This window comes from Anopheles gambiae, chromosome 3, assembly GCF_943734735.2.
Source record: "Anopheles gambiae chromosome 3, idAnoGambNW_F1_1, whole genome shotgun sequence".
In the NCBI taxonomy this organism is placed as follows: Eukaryota; Metazoa; Arthropoda; class Insecta; order Diptera; family Culicidae; genus Anopheles; species Anopheles gambiae.
Window position 1 is genome coordinate 45084490 of NC_064602.1, and position 20642 is coordinate 45105131.

At 41.3% G+C, this 20642-nt stretch overlaps 1 protein-coding gene across 2 annotated transcripts in view; it reads left to right on the forward strand.

The window, feature by feature from the left end:
• The first annotated feature begins 915 nt into the window (after positions 1 to 915).
• The window catches only part of LOC1279348 (unconventional myosin-Ia), a 77217-nt gene continuing 57490 nt past the window's right edge, over positions 916 to 20642 (forward strand). The window contains exons 1-2 of one of the 2 annotated variants that reach the window (XM_061656486.1): positions 916 to 999; positions 9257 to 9468. The gene's annotated coding sequence lies outside the window, so the exon portion shown is untranslated. Of the gene's footprint in view, positions 1000 to 9256; positions 9469 to 19012; positions 19074 to 20642 lie in introns of those variants that run through there. The other variant, XM_061656487.1, reaches the window with a different exon arrangement.

Below are 20642 nucleotides of genomic sequence, written 5' to 3' on the forward strand. Positions count from 1 at the left end.
TCATAATAATGCAAGCAACGCAAATCAATAAAACCGTTCATTTGAATCATGACATTTATTTATATCGAACATGAATATCGTTTTCAGCGATAAAATCTAAGCTCGTTCGCTTCTCGTTTTCCGCCATCATACAAACATCACTCAGTGCAGATAAACATCATGCATCATGCGGGATTTGAACTTTCCTCGATCGTCCGTCAACTGCCGGGATTGATAAATATATCGGCTGTGTTCGGAAATGCCAATCGGAAGCAAAGCAAAGGTTGCACAATTTGTCCCCTCTCCTTTGAGAACTTTGGTATCCGGTTTCGATGCAATGGTTGGGAGTTGCAATGGCCTCAAGCAACGGTTACCGGTTTTGGGCTAAGAACGAAGTCGACAGTCTAACGGTTGCGATATGAATAAAGTAGGATTTAATGTATGACATTACGCAGATCGGCGGGATAAGGTTGAGCTTAAGCGCTGCAATCGTGACGAACGATTTACCATGTGTATCTAGTGGTGCGCGATATCAATCGGTTATGTTTCTCTGTATGTTAATGTGTGCATTAAAAATCCCACAAAAAATGTATGCAAAATAATATCAAAGGTCAACGAAATGTGGAATTTAAAATTAATCAATTTTGAAGCCGAAATCATAAATTGTATCTTTTGATGTTCATATGCTCTCGCGCTGAAATACAGGTGGAGCGATTCTCAAACAGCTGGTGTGGCCAAACATAAGCTCTCTGTTTTTGTTTGATGTGCGCCTGCTAAACGCCACCATCAAGAGAGCTGAGAAGCATAAAAAGAGCATCGAAGCGCTTACGATGCGCTCGAATAGACGAATTGAGAGAAAAAAGAGCGCAAGACCAGCGTAAAGAGAACATCATTTCGATGGCAAAAACTCTCTGGCCTTTGGTGGATGGATCTTGCAGCAGCCCCAGTCAGATGATTCTCAACCGTATCAACGTTCGGAGCTGTTGCTAGTAGAGCCATTTTTTTGACGCGTGTTTTCGGGTACGTTGAAACGTGTTTGTTTGAAACGCATTGCTGTGTAGTGTATTTAGTATAAAATAGTGACAAAAAATTGCTTACGAAAATCTAGATCAAATTTATGTTTAGTTGGCAATCAGTGGCTTACACAAATGGCTGTTGCATCGCTTTTGTCATCTATCTGGTTTTGTGTAATTTGCTCCGTTTAGACGCATGTTACCATACAAGTGATGTGATAACTTGGTGATGTTATTAAAAAAAATGCACAACAATTGGATAAGCAATCAAATTTGAGTGATTCACAACAGTATTGGGTGAGGTTGGTTTACAACCGTGCACATAATTGTGGAATTGTGAGATATATGGATAAAAATTAAGTGAAGTGTAAACGAGTGTGGATAACGAAAAAAAGGTGAAATGAAATGAAGGTTTATTATCTTAGGGATGTTCTTCATCCGTGCAACCATCACAATCGTTCAACGGCCAGTGGTCAGTATGGTGAATGCATTAGAGGTTAAAAAGTGTAACGCGAAAACGGTAAATAGCAACAAGCATCAAGAAGCGAATGGGAAGAATGCAGAAAAGTATTCTTCCATCAGAGAAACGTGATGTTTGGCATAGCCACGATTGTGCAAAAGTGTACTGGTTATGGCAGTCAGAAAAAATGAGTTAGTTAATATTGATATGCGTCCGCTACTTGTGATACGGTTGTAAAGCCATAAATAAATCCCTCAAATCTCATCACGAGCCGCCCTGTATAGTTTTGGTTTGGTAGTATTAACCCGTGATCCTGATTTAAACTTTTCAAAAAGACCGTTGAAAGGTGGGTTGTGGTGGAACAAATTTCAACAAATCACGAATTCTAAATTAAATACGGCTTGTGTTCACCTTGAGATGAAACATATTTACATTGGAAAATGATGGCTTAAAACTGCAGTTATCGGCTTATTAAGTTGCAGTGGTGAAGGAATAGTGTGCTAAAAATGAAATTTTCTTTAAAAAATGTGTATTATTCAGTTATGAGTGTCTAGGATACCCCCCCCCATCAGCGTGCCAATTTCGTAATGGCATAATTTCGCTTCCAATTATGGATGACTCCATTCCCGCGCTCGGGCTGGTCGACACAGTGTGGTCGGCAAAAAAGCGTCACGTTGGAAGAAAAAGACAAGAAGCACACATCACGATGCAGAACCCATCATGCAGCCGGGTGCAGCCGGCATTTGGTCGTGGTGCGCGATGGTGATTTATGGATTTTCTCTAAAACCGCTTCACCCGTGTCTAGTTTAGTGCAATCAGCAAAAAACCAGCTTCACCACACGCCCGCTGCAGGGCAATGACAATCGACCGTTCAGGCAGTTCGGTTGCCGGATGCTCATATTGTCGGAGGCCGTCTTTTACAACATCGTGCAAAACGGGCTAAAAAGAGGAGCGGACAGCAAAAAAAAAAACAGCCCCACAGGATCTTACGAGCAGATATACGCTGGTAAGGGGTCAACATGGACCGCCGAGTGTTGACCACACGGTCTCCATCGGGAAGAGGGTTTTTTGTTGTATGTTGTGTTTGGTTTACTGGTGCGGTGTTTTAGCTCGCACTGGCTTTTCTTATCTTTATCCCAGAGGCGTTGCGAGCTGAGCGGAAGAAAAGCAGGCAAAGTGCATTTGGAGAAGACGAGCCGGTGCTGCTGCTGCTGCTACATCGTCTGGGGTAGGACGGGATCCATCCATGGCACCGTGCTTAATTTATGATGGGAAAATAATAAATGAAATTACTTTCCACTTGCACACCCCGAAAATCCTTCCCCTTGGGTGATCGCTTGTCCAGGTTTTCTTCGAACCTTTCGAACGCCTACGTATGTAGGACCGTAACCACAATTCCTCCCGCGAGCGTTTGGCTGTATCAGCGAACGAGGGGACGGGCAAAGGCTTCAAGGCAAACAAAATTTTCTCACTGAAGATCATCCCGCGAAAGTGAACGCTACGGCATAAATCATAAGTGAAGCTCGTACCGCGCAGCATAGGATTACATGTGCGTCGGTGGCGGCCAGCGAGTCTGTTTTGATACGTGAACATGGAATGAGTGTACGGTTGAGTGGTGTGTGAAGAAACTCACGTCGAGGAAGCATGTCGGGTGCAAATTACATGTATACCTTTGACTGGGAGTGATGGCAATAACAAGACGATCGAAGTGTATGAAGCATTGAATGGGATGTACACATCATGTAGATCTCGTTGGTTCGGTTTGTAGGAAAATGATGTGGAATAGTTACTTATGACATTTGTAATCAGTACGTGTGAAACGATGACATAGCGTCTCGTACGAACTCCAATGGAGTAATGATGGTCGTTTGTTATTAACCAAAACATGAGCAATGGAATATTAACAACATCATTTTGAGCAATCTAAAAGAATACTCAATATTTTTGGTTTGACAATATTCAAAACAAGTAAAGCTGGTAACCATGGAACAGAGTTTACTTGGTAATTTATATTTCTAACAGCTAGCTCATTGTTTCTTTCTGTCTTGCAGCTCAAAAAACATAGTAACAAAATTTAAAACTAACAATGTTGCCCATCGAATGCAGTTGCTCATATTCCTCAGGCGAACCTTCCTTGCACGGTGCCCATTCAATCCGATTAGTGTAATGGATTTTCCCTTTCGATCGGGCTAATAAATCTTATCTTAAACCGATGAGGCATGTTGCACAGAGATCGTTTCCACGCCTGGTTACGTTTGGGTCCAGCTTGCACAACACAAAAAGTAAGTGTGCGAACGATCGATACGGGCCGGTCTGATCTAATCATCCTTTGGCAAGCTAATTGCAAAGGCTTGGCCTGTAAATCCGCATCCACCCTTCTCGTTACGCGAACTGCTGAGGTCCATTAATTCATTAGGGTGCAATAATTACAATGTGTTTACCAGCGACTATTACGCGAAGAAGTGGGAGCGATAGCACGCTGTACTTTATACACGTCCGACTATGCTCTAGCCGGCTTAGATCAGATGTGTATCGAAGAGGACGGGGAAGATGATTTGTAACTTGAACCCTTCCGCTACTTACCTGCTCGGCTGATTGAGAAGATTCATACAACATTCCTCATAGCTGGTCATTTCCTTACCTGCTGTGGAGCCTTATGCCGGAACGTGCCCTATACAGCAAGATCCACGGGCGAAATGTTTCGACGTGAATCTTTTCAAACGTCCGCGCGCAAAGGGACGCTCGATCGACTTACGCGAAACAGCAGCATTGCCTACCGTAGCCTGATCGACGCGAGCGCATGGGCACCACATTAATCATAATGCAATTGAGTTGCAATGCGTGCCTTGCGAAGGGCCGGAGACATAAATCCCTTCCACCGCGAGCGAACACCGTTAATGGTGCGGACGGCCTTAAGCTGTTTGATTTCGCGACGGGCGATGAGTGGGGTATAGCAGAACAGAAACGACGTGTGTGGAGGTCCACAATCAATTAGCAAACGCCATCTATGAAATGATCGTTGGGCGGATTTGGAGCTATAAAGTGTTGAAAAATGATTATAATTTAATCTGAATGGTAATCGAGTGATGATAAAAACTGACCTCATGCTCGTTTTGCTGGAAAGGGGAAAACTTGACTTGATACATTGGGGCGACGGTCATACACAGTCATAAACATACCTACATAAGTACATGGTAGCGTTGTGGGAACTTGGCCTGCAAATTGATTTACGATCAATCATTTGTGTTTTCCCCTACAAGCACCAAATCTGTCAATCCAGGCCTTTGGTAACGGTTGTGTTGATAAGCACTCATCGGTAGATTTGATGACGGTTTCGCGTTTTTTCTCTGTTTTTAAGTGAAACGAAAGAATGGATTATACCGTGAGGGAATTCACCACACCAATCCGGTATGGAATGCGTTTTCCAAATGGCCATAATTGGCACCCCTGGTTGACGTACGTACGTACATACAGGCATCGCGGGGAAAATAGTCCCGTCTGGACGGAAATTTCTTTATCTGTTGTGCCTTTATTTGATACGATTTGGACGCAACGGCGCACCGTGTCTAGCATCAATCGGGTGCGATACGAGTGTGGCTGGCTGCTATCGGCGTAGTTTGTTGGTGTTCGTTTGATTTGGTTTTTCATAAAATCCGGCTCCATCTGTGCGCCACCCGTCGCGTGATGGAAACTAATTGGCTTGTGCCGGTTGTGTTGAACGCCCAGAAAGCGCTGAACGGTTTGTTTGATTTGCTACCTTAAAGGAAAACCTGACCGCTGCTAAACGCTTTGCGATGCTGTCAATAAATTGTTGCTGCTAATGGAAGAAGCTTTTTTCTCATCCGCTATGCTGCGAGGTATTTAATGGAGTTATTTATAATTTCCACCATGGTTTCGAGATAGAACGACAGTTCTAGATGTCTATCACAGATGATTATTAGAACAGTAATAGTAATGATTATGTGATTGGTTGAATATTTAGTTTACTTCAGCTAAAATATTTTATTAAAATTGGGATATTTCCATTGAATTGGGGTATAAACAAAAATAAATTATCTAAGACGTGTTAATTGTAAACGATTTTTGTAGTGTGTATAACGGAAAATATTGCAGCAATATCGAATGCTTTAGGATCAAGCTAATTTACTCTGCTAGTAAAAACTTTTCCTATTTGAAAAGCCATTGAGTATTTAATGTTATTTTATCGAACCATATTTATTTTGCGTGTTGCGTAAAATTCACAAATGCTTTTGAACTTAATAAACATAATCTTTGCTACGATAGAAAACATTTACTTCCATCGCCTTCGAATAAAAAATTGTAACAGGCTTTCTTACCGGCATCGATCAGTTTGTAATCAAGGCAACAGAAGACAAGTTTCGATAATATTTCAAAAACCTCGCTCGAACAAAATGGTACCAAATTTCGTTACGCTTCATTGTCGCGATCGCGCGTTAGTTCAGTTAGGGTAGACCGGGGTCGACTCTATCATCGGATCTGTCATACGGCTTAATAAGATCTGACAGTAAACACACGGACGCATGCAGGAATGTGGCGTTTCGTACAGTACAGGTTTCCCGCGCAACCGGCGCAACTCAAAGCCACATGAATGAAGCCAAACGAGATCGACAAATGCTGTCAATCGTCGAATTAGTTATGACCGGGAGGATCAGCGCACTGATTCGTTCCCTTTTGGGTTGTATCGTAAGTGCGTGAGACCTCATCAGCAAACGGATTTGCGCTGCCACCGGGATAAACGGGAATCGTGGGACGATCGTCAAACGAAACATTCAATCGATGGTTGGGCGACGTCGATGAGCAGCTTAATCTGCCATGATATTGGTCGTTAGTTTGCTTAACGATATGTTTCGTTTTGGCAGCAAACGAAGGAATATGTTTTTGCTTTCTAACATAAGATCCTAACTGGTTAGGATATGGTTGAGAGGAACAGATGTTTTTGTTTTGATCGCATGTTATAGGTTGCAATCTTCCCCCTTTCGTAAAAGTTGTTTTACGAACGGGGTGCCGAAAAATCTCCAAACATGTTAAATGATGGAAACAATTTTTAAAAACTAGTTTCATACTTTATACTTTATACTTTATCTAATTCTTATTAAACTCAACATTGTACGGATAATCATTGTGACATAATTTAAAACCTCAAACAAAGGTATTCGACAAATGTCACAAGCAAACAAACACGGCCCTTGCGCCCAATTCTCAGAATTCTAAGACCTAAAACACGGTTTCAAATTACTTTGTCTTTTAGTTCAGACTAATCAATCAGCCCCGGTTTTGTGACATGCGGTTTCAGACATGTGGTTCGTACTAGGCCGCTGGTAGCACGCTCCAGTAAATCTTCAACTGTGGACAGATATTGGATAGTTTCGGCAACTCCGAAGAACTCGCTCTCCTACGATCGTATCGTTTTCGGATGGCCGGTTTTTTTCGTTCCGCGTGTGAGGTGTCGACCCAGCAAGTGTATCTTGATGAATGAGTCCAGGTGACGTCGTACCAGGGGACAATACATCAAAACAGTTGACAGTTTTTTGTCCCTTGCTCGTAATGCCATTGGAGTCTTCGGCGATCTCTTCCAGCGGGCTTTCGGGTTGTGGAAAAGAAATCAAGGAAACAGACATGCTTTCTACACGATAAAACAGGTTGGATCAATTCAACAAGCTAGTATAAAAATAGATCATACCATTGTGGTGGTGTTTAGTTAGTACTACTGATCTGTTTTATTTCTGTTCTGCTAAATAAAAGTGCAAGTTAGCGGATAGATATACAGCGTTCACTTTTTGTTTTAATCGGAAGACGTTTGTATTACGAGGCATATAGAAAGTGTAAATTGTGCAATTTATGTTGTTGCGTTGTATTTTTGGATAATATAATGTATATAAGAATAATGCTATGTATATATCGTTATGATTCAAATTATAAACAGCTCAAACTTCGGACACTCTACATGTTTTTATTGAATTTCTTCATATTCAGTCAAAAAGTCTGGTTCAGATGCATTTAAGTACATCGAAATTCATTTTAGAAGTAATCAGAGGCGGATTTATCAATCTTTGGTCTCTAAGTGGGGGATCTGAATAGTTTATCTAATTTATTTAAAAGTCCCCAAAATGTATAAATATCAACAAACATGACACTGTTCGCATTTTTATGAATATCTTTTTACGAATAGCAAATACATAATTCTGAATTAGTTAGGGATTAATTTTCTTCTGCCCTTTTATATGGTAGTTACGACATTATTTGAATGGTATCTATAGTCTTTGTGTCTGTGGTTGTCCATCGACGTTGTTTCCGCTAGTGCAAATTTCTCAAAACTGCAATCAAATATTAGCCAGTCTTTGGTGTAAGAAAATTCATTTTCATTTTACAAAAGTCTTTCAAAACAAATACGCATTTGGTCGACTTACTAAGCTAAGAGTCTTTTAAATGGAATTTAATCAAACAATGACACGAAAAACTGTCGTTATTGAAATTTCAGACTTTCCAAATTTCAGTACCGATCTAGTTGGTCAATCTTTATTCAGTTGTCCTTACCTTGATCAATTTGACCGCTGTATCAACCTGACAATTGGTCTAGTACACCTAAAAAGGCAGATTTGGAAAAATCAATCTTTATAGCAGCGATTTAATATGGGGAGGTTCTCCGCGGCCCCTCAGTCCGCTTATATGAAAATCCGCCTTTGAAAGTAGTTATCATCGTGATAATAATAGTATTTTTTCAACAAATTGTGCTCTGAATTTCATTAAAACACGTATTTAATACTGTCCGTCATTCGAAGCAAAATTTTGCATATATTTTTTAAATTCAGGACAGTTGAAGTAAATATGTGATTGCAAAAAATATCCTTTTAGACAGTGATAATAACAAGAACAAATATTCAATGATAAAAATAAAACAACGATATTTGAAAATAGATGTGCCCAATGCTTTGACGGCCGATGGATCGTCGATTTGCACTACAGTACTTCGGTTCAATGCATCTACGAGTACAAGAGAAAAACAGCACTGAAACTCGACTGTTAATAAGATCGTCGTACTGTCGGCCTACGAGGACACCGACCCACAGAATTGGATGTTCGGTGCTTTAAAGACGTTGAAAACTAAAAAAGTGTAGTGTGTATGTGAATGTTAAGCTTATACACGAAATTTTGAGGTTCAAAACTTCTATAATTTAAAACATGAGCTCAAAACTGTCTGGAATATAAAGTTTCATGAGTTAAAATTTGAATCAGTAAGAAAATATAACTCGTCAAAACTGTCTTAAGTGTCCGTAATTCAAAGCAATACGGTGTATATTGGTGCGTAATCACGGTGAGTTCATTTGTGCAACAACAGATTATAACATGTGAGAGCAAAGGTCAAGTATGTTAATGTGATGTGTGTTGTGATATGATAGAATATACCCATGAAGGTGTGCCCGATCACTGTGCAAAGTGTGTGATACGTACAGTATTGGTTGGAAAAGCCACACAACAGCATACATAACTTACCTCGGGTCAATTACATCCAACACGCGCCTTTAAAGATAGGCATTCTGTGCTAGCTCATCCTCTTATGATCGCTGGCAGGAAACCGTGGTAGTGCGATCCATGTGCAAGCGCAGCTTTCTTGTGCATTATACCTAACAAATGATGTTATTAGTGTGAAAAATGTGTTCACCCTTCGCATGCGCTAACGCTCAAAGAGACAGACGGCGCTGAATTTCCTTGGCAGGATGGGTTGCTTCTTCTTCTGTCTCCGTAAGCAAATTGAATCTATTTTTGTTCTCTTCCGTGCTAAAAGGTTGAAAGGTAACAAAAAATCATCTTCATTTACGTGGTCGGCAAAGGGAAAAATGTGAAACAAATGTCTTGTTCGCGGTGGCGTTCGTTAAATGGTGAAAAATAGTTGCACGCGAGTATTAAGTAATTGCATCCCGGCTAGGAAGAAAGCGTGCGCACGCGATGGTGTCGGGCAATCGATCGGAGGAAGCAGGATAAATCACACTAATGAGGGTAAGTGATGCAAATGATGTACTTTAAATTCGTTACCTTGTAAATAGTTCATATGTTTTGCGTGACACGGTGGTGAGAAAAATGTGAAAAGAAGGGGGTTTAGATAAAATTCAAAACTACAAATGCAATAAGACTAGTCGAATATGAGATTGAATGTTTTTGTCTTGTTACACAAACACTTTGTATTATAAATAAAATTAGTAAGTAAATTATGTCACTATTTCCATTAGCCATATCGTTCTACTGCGATTAGTCTCAATATCATTAATGTGTATGGTTTTTCTATATAATCGATTATTCATAGTATATCATTATCCAAACAGCTTCAAACCAACCTAAAACGTAAGGCCATCATTTATAGGGGCAGACATTCATTTCAGCAATCAGTTCTGCGTGCATACCGCACAAATAATCTTATTTAAAGAAATACCAACAATTCCAGAGTTAGTATGTCGCACGGTCACGCTTTGCAAGAATCGCCGAATGCCGCCAAAACGATCCGTTTGGTTCGATCTTGGCCTTGAGTGGTCGATCGAGGCGCCGCCCTCCAATAAGAGACGCACGATATTAACGGCTGGTGAAGTGGCTTGAAGGTCTGCAAACCCATAATCTTCCTTCGCAGGTATTCTTCCAACAAAGCGCTGCACACCTACCCACAACGCCATGGTTCCAGGGCATAGCGTATAGCGTCGAGAGCAATATTGTTATTATTTTCACCCTCGCATCCACATTTTTCAGCTAGTTTCTCATTCCATCGCACTTTGGTGGTGCGTTTTGGCTTGGCCAGTTTCTTTCAGTTTGGTCGAACCGGAAGGAAGAGGATGAAGTTGGATTGGGTTTAGAAGGCGGTTTTTTCTCCCCTTTCAATGGAGCTGAACAGTCCATTGCATGAATTTCAGCGTGTTGGCCGAAGAGTTCGACGTCATCCCGAAAGGGATTTCCTTTCGTTGGAATTTGATCAAAAGATTGAGCTGGAAATGTAAGAGAAGGGAGGAATGCAATTATCGACACAGGAAAAGCGGGGTGCGGGGGTGCCTGGGAAGAGGCTACAGGGAGACATTTTAAGCGATCATTCTTCCACCCCGATCTGGATGGAACGGGCTTGCCAATCACTCGGAGGGATGTTTTTCTCTGGAGAACCTTTTTTCTTTCGCAATCGTGATACAACAAAATCCAACCGCTTGTTACGGTACGGTTGGATAAAATCCGTCCCTTAAGGGCACGAGCGGACACTTTGTGTGCGATGTTTCTATTCAGCTGTGCCCGTGAACCCGTCGACCAATAGTAGGGTACGTAAGTAGTTTTTGTAATTTTTGCATTGGAATTTCGAGCGAGGTGGTAGATAAAACAGCATTGTGCGGTAACGAAAGCGAGAATACTTAAAATTGTTCCGATACTACGATAATGGCGTATACTCGTTCTGCATACTGTTGAAATGAGAAGGGCCCCTGGATGCGTTTGGAAGCTTGGAGAGCGAATGATTACTAAAAGATAGATATAATATGATTATTATCCTTCAGAACTCGATTCTCAGCTGAACAATCAAGCCCCTCAGGGAAAAGGTTGGACCGTTGGGGGTTGCATGTCTTGGTGTATTCGAGGTGGTGCACGTTATGGGCATACCTTTTGGACATGTATTCCCACCGTCACCGTTTCGGTCGTTCGGTGCGGGTCGTTTGTTAACCTTAAATTATTTTCCAATAAATATTTAGCGCCTTTGTTTTATTCCTAGTTTTAGTCTACGATGCGATTGATGCGGTGAACTAAATGGTCATATTGCAGGGTGGAAAAAATGCCATGTATTGGGAGTTGTGCGTGTTGAAAGTAGCGTGACGTGTTGCGTATGAGTGTAATTGCACGGAGCGCTACGATGCAAAAGGTGTTTGCCATTCTTGTTGGCGTTAAGTACTGGTGTAATTCGAGATAATTTCGTATGGTGAGGCTTTGGTGGCCGAAGCGGTCAACTGGTTCAAGGCAAAAATGGAGCAATCTCTCACATTGCGGTTGTGGCGAAACTTTTTCAGCGAGCTTTACAATAGGTTTTCGAGATTGCTGAGGCAACGCTTAACATTGAACTGCAAAATGGAGGTGTCAGGCGTTTGTAAATCGAATGGAATTTTTTTATAAAAACTTTAAAACTTAAAACCCAGCTCATAACTCAATTCTACACCACTTTATTGTTACTCTCCTATTTCTCATACTTTCTAACATCTACCTAAATGGTCTATTTTAAAATGCTGGTGATTGCCCTTACACAAGAAATAGGAAACCCACTTTATTTCTTCTTCCTTTGATTTTGTTCAGTGAAGATGTAATTATCGCTCAGCATGAATACCATACCATCCAGATAGCTGATTTCCGTATATAACATTCTATTGCTGCGTTCGAAACCACTCGATTTTGATTTCAACTATCTTTCTGTTGGGCGGATGGATAGGTAGAATGAATTAAAGGGGTTTAAGATGCTATAAAGTATTCACAGTTTGTTTTACTTCTTCGAAAGCTTTGCTCTTTAGAAATCGATTAAAACTCGGTAGAACAAAGAAAACTCATCGTAACATGGCGCAGATTTGTATGAAATGAGCCAAACTCGTAGATTTTGGTTACTGTAGCGCTTCTGGCTTCCCACCGGAAATAATTGGAATTGGAAATGGGTAATTGATTTCAATGCTCTAGTCAGATCATTCCGCCAGGGGGCTCAAATGCAGAGCATGTTGAACTCGTAAAGAGTGTTGATTAAAAGCTAAGAACCGGTAGCTAGATGAAGAGATCTCTTGCAACAGATGAGCACACGCTATATCATGAAGATGATGATGATGATGATGATGCAAACTGATGATAGGTGCCTGTAGAGCATGCCCGCTGTCTCTGGCTAAAGATCTTCTGGTTTTCGTTCCCATCGCTCGCTGGAACGTCTGAGAGTGAAACAAGGATAGTTCGAAATTCTAGCCATTTTTATGTGAAATCGAAAACCAAACCACAATCATGGGGAATGAACGGGTTCGGGCAATCTACGAAAGGGTGGAAGAGCTATGGTTTCACGCGGAAATGGATCGCAGCGCAATGGGAATGGACGTAAAACATTCTTAGATACGATTGCTCCCGTTGCGCGTCGGATGGATAGAAGTTTTCAATTTCATTGACTGCCATTGGGAATGGAGCCAGGTAGCCAGCGATCAACAGGGAACTGGGAACCGGTTCGGCAGCTAATCATCACTCAGCTCGAATGGCACCGGGCACCAACCACATCACGCCAGGGTGACGGCAATCCGGCGCACGCAGTAGTAAAGACTAGCTGCTCATGGCGTATGTGTTTTGTGACGTGCAACAGGCGAAAAGGAGAAGCACGCCGCATTGAAAGAAGATAAACTGTGAGCGAAGAATTTTCTTTTTCCCTTAGAAAACCCTACCGGATGGGAAAAGTATGTCGGCAGCTAATGTTGCTATTGCACTTCCTTCCCAACGGAGTTCAATTCGCAGTGCTGCGATGCGAATGTGTAGGAAGGCCCACGCGAAAGCATCAAGCAAACAGTGTCACCGACGTATCGTGTGGTGGGAAAAATTTTGTGCAAGAAACCATTCCAAATTGGTCCTCCTCTACGACTCCGTGGCGGTCGCCCGTCGCCCAAGTCGTCCGTCGATAAGGAGTGAAAAGGAAACTGTCAAGACGATAGGTGCGTTTTTACTTTTATCGGACCGGAGTGTGTCGCGTGTCGAGTAAGCTGTTTAGGTGATATGTCATACAGCCGGAAAGGCAGGGACGACCTCGATATCTGACATCGGGCGGGTGAGACACTCGCGTACATATACACACACATGCTACACACGCTAAATATATGCGGATATCGGTCGCTTTAATACATCGGCTGCCTGATAAGCCGTCAAGATGTTTGCTGGGTAGCTAATGAGCCTCGTGGAAGAGAAGCCAGGATTTGAAACCTAACAAATCCACTTGCATCCATGGATTGCAGGCACTATGAGGGGAAGCCGGAAAATTGCATTATTAATCGGGAAACATCATTGGATTGAGATTATTGCAAATGAAATCGAGTGCATAGGTATGATTTATGCACGCAAAGTCTGTGGTTGATTAACGTAACGTCGGCAAAGATTATGGAAATAAAATTAAAAAAAGTCTTTATGTTTATAACCTTTTTTCTGATAATAGGGCTAATGAAATATATTAATAATTCTTACAACGAGTGCAATGCAACTCATAATTAATTCGTGATTCAGCTTATTGTATGCTTACTTTTCATGTAAACGTTTTCAACCACAATGTCAACACGAATGGTTCATACGAGGCATAAATACCTTATGAAGTAAACTCCAATCAATAATACATAGCTGGGTCATTTATTTTCAGTGCTACAATTTAATACACTTTAGAAAGGATAACTTTCAGCTGTTCACAGTGTACTAGATGGAGCATGATTTGAGTTTTTTTATAATCAATCTCTCCAAACGCTCCTACGGGTCGCGAAATATGACCGTTAGCAATGTGAATGTCACTGGCCTTGATCGGTCATTATATGTGGTTTGGCTGTATGCGGTTGAAAGGGCGATAATGGAGTGCGCAAAGATAGCTTGAAAGCAGATTCAAAGTTGCACGTTGCACCATGATCTTGGTTTGTAAGTGTTTGCCTCTCGCTTCACTTTCGATGCACAGACAAAAGACTTCAATCGAGTATAAGCGACGAACCTAGTTTTTTTGTATTTATTTCTGTCGCCTGACAGATCGTATCCCAAATGGATGTGTAAGACTATAGGGCAGCCGTCATACGTGGTGGTGTGGTGGTCTGTACAGTCCAACAGTTTGAGCATGAGTTAAGATTGAACAATGGTGCTGTTTTTGGGGCCGGATGCATGTGCAGAAGGTTGTACTGGCCCCAAAATTCAGCACCCCGTTCCGAGACGAATCGAAGAGCCGTTTGATCGGAAATTGGATCGTTCGTGAATGGATTAGTTTTTTTTCAGAGGCTGTTAAGCCGCCTGGTGGGACAACGGGAATGTGAGATGTGGAAGGACAAAAACAGACTATTGGGATTACGGTTTGTTTTTACGCCGCCCTCTTCCTACCACAAAAAATAGCCTACGTAAGGGTGCTCTTTACTAGCGAACACACCATAAACGGGTTGACCTATTTCACCGCTCCAGCGAGCGTGCGAAGCGTTTGTTCCTGTTAATCACCCGGTATGTAGACCTCTAACCTGGAACAATTGTGTGATGGTCTTTTCATCGCAGATTCGCTGTTCAGATTGGCGCGGGCTGCTTTCGCGAATGAATCAGCTTCAATTGTTCCATCGAACCTGTGCAGGAGCTAACACTTTCATCCAACTCATCCATCCATCACTTCATCCATCGTTTAGTTGCGTTCCGGTAACCAGTAGGTAACAGGCAAAGAACGGAATCAATTAACCATAATTTTCTGTTTATTTTCCTCCACCTCTTCTTTCACGGGATGACGGTGGCCGACGCTTTTGGTTGTTTCACCGTCGATCGAAACGAAACTGACAACGGACACACGGTGGTACGATATCTGCGTCTCCCGCAGGGTTTTGTGTGTCTGTTCGTTTGATATGTTTTTGCTGCGCGCGCGGAATATTTTGTTGGTTTTTGTTTTCGCGGCAACACTTTAAGAACGGAGCTTTCAGCAAGAGCACGCAGTTATGTCAGTGCTGTTTTATTGTTTTTCTTTACCGGTGGCTGAGCTTCTGGAGCACCGTTGATGGTCTACCAGCGTTCTGTTGCGCAGTTTATGACAATAATCTAAATTTATAATTATGTTATTCTGCTAATTATCGACTTTTAAGCGACCAACACCGGTTGCTGAGCGAGCTCATTGTGCTGCAGAGGCGAATGGAGCGTCGTAGGTCGTAAAGTTTGATGGTTCGGTGTGCTCTTTCAGAACAGATTCGTTTGGATTGTTTACTGGATTCTAAGATAATTGATGTTTCCCTTGCGTTTCGGAAGTTGCTAAACTGTCGCTCATTAAGAGGTCAGCAGCATTGCTGTCAGGAATGTTGGCGTTAAAATATGGACCAATAAGATTTTTGAGTCAAATACCTTTACATTATTTCCATTAGAATTATGAAATTATTTACAAATAATTTATTGGTGCAAATTATATAGCATGAAGTGTATCACGACAAACTGTGTGCCAACCAGTCGTTACAATATGAGTAATGCTCGATTAAACTTAACTCTGTAAGGCCTGTTATCCTGTTGTTGATTTTGTTTTCAATCGATATTATAAAGTGAAAAATATATAAAATATATAGAATTGATCTGAGGATTTGAAAAGATCAGATTTCAGCTGTTTTCAAAATAATAAAAATCATGCAGGATAAAAGCCTAGAGTTGAAATGGTTGATGAATTACTACAGTAGACCTATATGTATTTGATGTTTGTATTTGTTCAAGTTAAAGTATAGAAAATGACTCCAAAAGTGACGTTCCACCAATGTAAATGATTAATGGCTCATAATCGCAATATTTGCTTCAACAAATCTAATTACACCTATTGGATAATCAAAGCGAGTCTGATAAACTTGAGAGGAGCTTTTACACCTTAAGTGATTGCTGTAGAAGAACGGTTAAGATTCAACTGGAACTGTTGTAGAGGGTGGCATGCACACAAACTCGATAATAACAGCCCTACCTAGCAATCATGAAGCACAAACGCTTAAGCTGAACAAGCGAGACTGCAAGTACAGGCCTGTATTGCACGAGCAAAACTGTGACCGAGTCATACTAGAAGGTGTTTGCACGAGGTATGTCGACTGTGCGCTTTTATATTCTTTCTTTTTAACCTAGCGTGGAATTGGAGGTTTGAGTGGTGGAAACGTAGATTGTGTACATTGCACAGAAATTGGCACGATTAATACAACCACGTTAAAAAGGGATCAGTTGCACGGGAAAGGTATCTCTTTATAGATAACCATACATGGTACAAATGGTCATTCTAGAACTACAGGTTATTGGTAGAACATTGAGTGTTTTTTTTGCACCATACCGTTCTCAGATGGAATGAGACTAAATAAGGACGTATACGATTATGTTTCATTAAAGTTTAGTGAAAATACGTTGTTTAAACTGAATATTATGATAATCAAGCAATAGTTTGTACCGGTTGAATTGTCAAAATTCTGTCTCAATTCTCATTAATCTTGACAAACATTCATTTACCATTCTTAACTCCTTCAAATGTTGCTTGCTCTTCTAGAATCGCTGTAATTTCTATCGTTCAGTTCCAGGAAATGATTTCACCAAAAAGCAAACAAATTATCATTACAATTTCCTTCCTGCTAGCTTTAACGCTAACCTTAAAGAGGTCATTAAGCTCTTGATGGTGCCGCCAATCCAGGAGCAGAAGGTACAAGTGAGAAGAGTGGAGAGAAGAAAATACCTTGTTTGAAATGGTTTCTCGATCACCATAGAAGAGGATTACCTCTTGTAATGGTGCACCAAGCCAATGGCATCCCGAGGAACCTCTAAAAGAGGAAAATAATTGATGTACAATAATTCCATCATGAGCCATGGTGGGCGAGCATCTCAAGCGTTGCGACCATAAGTGACTGATTTTGAAGTGAATTGCTGGCAAGTGCTGTTGTTAGGTTATCTTTGGATCTCATGCCGGACCATCTTCGGATGTCCGTAACGAAACCGTTGGAAAGGAGCAATAGTTCCAATAGCGATTGAAGGTCTGGTCAATGTGACGATCCCTTTTAACGCCTCAGCACGGTGGTCGAGGTGGGATGCTTTGATGGTTTTATTAATCTATAAAGACGACAATCGAATCAGTTGAACAAGGCTTCTGAGGTTGGCATCGAGACACATGGTGTTTAGCGATGGTCATCGGCATACCTTTTTTAAGACATACAGTCGTCGTCAGAAGACATCGACCTGTAGCTACGGTGTGATGTTATTAGAAATTTTCTCTAGTCGCTATTCAGTGATAGCTAAAAGAGGCTGAGCTTCGAGTTAAAATTGTCAACCCTACCTTTATCCTTCTTTACAGACATTTGTGTGTGGGGAACACAAAGAAAAAAAAGCACAGCGAGGTGAAAAGAAGAATCATTATGGAAATTAAATACGCATTTTACTGCAGCACACATCGATGGCTGGCTGCGTTCCTCTCCTGGTGGGTTTTGATGGCAAATTAAAGGTATTCATAAGATTTAATTTATACCTCAACGCCATCCTCTAAGCCTTTTCCTCCCTGATCTGCTGATATTTCTGTGCATGCAAGCGTTCTCGGTAGTTTCTGATCGTTCACCGCATCGTGTTTGGTCCGAGATCAAGTGCGATAGCAGACTCAAGGTTCGCTGCACGGGCAGTCGCTGATCGGTCGGAACCAAATTGATCGAGCTGATGTATCGAACGGCTCATACACAAAACATTGCATTTGATGGGCGCTGGCCACCCAGGTTGACCTGATGCAGTCGTCCGTTCGTGGGTAAAACGATTCTTTTTATGCCCCCGCTTAACTCTGCGTGCGGTTTTGATTTTTACAAGAGTTTGTATTGAGGATTCAATGGGACTGCTTGCCAGATAGGCTAGTGGGTTAAAACTGGTTAACAATCTGGAGGACAAGTAATTGTGCTGGAGTGTTTAATCGTGAAATTGCGCCAGTGTCCGTGGGTTTCAGTGCTTTCTTTGGCTATCTGAAATACTTCGAGGTATTTTGTTCCGTAAAAAAACATAAAGATTATATTTCGTTGCACACACAAGCTTTTAAGACAGAAAAAATAAAGTGAATTACAAAGAGTACGCTTGCTTTATACAAGTCAAACACAAACGTAGAGAAAACATACTCTTGTTAACTATAGTTTATAGTTAAGAAATGGTATTGAATATGAAATGAAAAAAAGGATGTATTGAAATTATTTACCAATGTAAATGAAAACCGAAAAGAGAATATTTACTTATGGTGCGCAAGCAAACCGCAATACATGTGGAAGATTATAATAAAAGCACTAATATTTAATTAAATTCCAATTTATAGTTTATAGTAATGTTAATTTCAGTTCTATTAAAGTTTATTATTTTTCTATTTTGTTAATTTACTTCATATAATAAACAATATAATCAATTTAACAATGTGTATCAATTTGAATTATTTAAATTATTGCAGTACCAATCAGAGAGAGGTGTTGATATGTTTATTTTGATTGAACATAGATACATTGTTATTGTATTGTAATTATATTCTTGCATGAATAGTATTTAGAGTTTCGATTGACTGAATTAGTCTCAAAGAGACTCAAATATGACAGAATTACCAACAGTTTTTAATGTTGTTAAACACCATTTGAAACAAATTATTCAAACCTTCGACAGAGGAATGCCCAATCAGTCACTGAATCTGTTACACAGATCATGCTGACCTACTAACCGGCGAACCACCTTCGCCAAGAAACATTTCCAATTAGCTTCAATTAGTACGCCACTACACCGAAAGTGTCTTGGTTAGCTGTAGTTTACATATCATCTGGTAATTTATTTGTCACATCATTGCAGTGTAACCTTGCTGCCCGAGAGACTCCAAAGCGCTGGCACAACCGGGATACTGGTTGATTTAGATCTGGGCGATCCATCTAGGGGTAAGCAGATTCTTAGCGTGTTTGAATTAATGAATCATGGTTTGCGATTGCAGCACACATATAGGATAGTTGTCTGGGAATTTGAGCAATAATTTCGCCACAATTTTCTATCCCATGAGAGCGGCAAATGGCAATGAGGGTGAAATGTTCTTGCCGCGATCATTCCAACGCAGTCACTCTTTACGGCTTAGCCCAAGCAATCAGCTCAGGTTCCCGATGGATATCTGCTCTGTGGAGATGGTTGGGCGGGAAATCAATAAAATGTTTTTATTCGTGTAGAACATTGCCGAATGAGCGTTCGCTGCGTACCCTGTGTCAGCACGAGTGCCCATGCTATCGCCATAGCTCATGCAACCTCCAAACAGAGACATGTACTGCTGGTGGCACACTTTTCTCATCGCGCCAAAGTCTACCGGGAGCCGTTAGGATTCCATTGGGAAACGCCAGCCGGCACTTACCTCATCGGGTGTTGGTAAGAAAAGCCTATTCTATCCCGTCCCGAGCCGCCACGGGATTCAGGAAGCCATGGAGCAGAATGGTGCGCTAATGACGGGTAATGAATATTATTAAACGTCTGGGATGCGGAATAGGTCCGAACATTGGATCTAGCAAGAGAGAGAGAGAAAGAGAGAGGTAAACAGCGTGTGTGTGCATTTAGTACCGTGGTGCGACGCTGTGACAGAAAGATGGGACAGAACCGGGATCCGATGGCTAACGCTGGGTGGTTCGATTTGTATTCCATGTGCGTTTTATTCGCGATGATACGATGGGTGCAGAATCTGTCAGCTCTTTTCCAAGCGTTTGCGTGCGTCCGCGTACATCAACACGCCTGTTTCACGGTATTTTCTGCGTTTAAGAAATAAGGTCATTTTATACGGCGATTGTAATTTTATGAGGGACATCGTACGTTTAAAGGGGAGTGGAACCAGCTGAAGTGTTTATTTATTGATATTGTGTTTTTTCATATGAGTTGTGAAACTAACGGCAAAGCTGAAATACAGAGCTTTAAAAAAAATAAAATCAAATGTCATATACAAAAATAACTCTCAAAAACATGTTGTTCCACAAAATCATGTGATTTCTACCCTTTACAGCATCAGTTTAGTCTTCGTAAAAAAGGTCAGTTATTGTTTGTCATATTTTATTAAAGTTTCTGCAAACGTACCATCATACTTTTTATTTCGCTATCGCTGCTCATTGTGCGGCCGGGTCGGCACCTTTCTAGGCTCGATGTCGATGCATTCTTGTTCACAGATAATACGTAAAAAGAAACACAATCGACAACGAGCAGCGTGAGGATAATATCACGTAAAGCCGCCGGCATCCGTGCAAAGTAAACGGTTTGATAAATGTGTCAGTGCGCTTCACCTGGCGGCGGTACCTCGTCCGCGCTATTTAATTGCGCGATCACTGTTGACAGTAATTATGTGCCCGATTGCCACCGGTCCCCGAGGGAGCTGAAATCTTTCGCCGTACTTTATGCATAATTATGACTTTTCATCGCATGCCGTAGGGGCCGAAGTCATCGGTAGCCTTTTTGTTTGATAAATCTGTTTGGTTATCAAGATA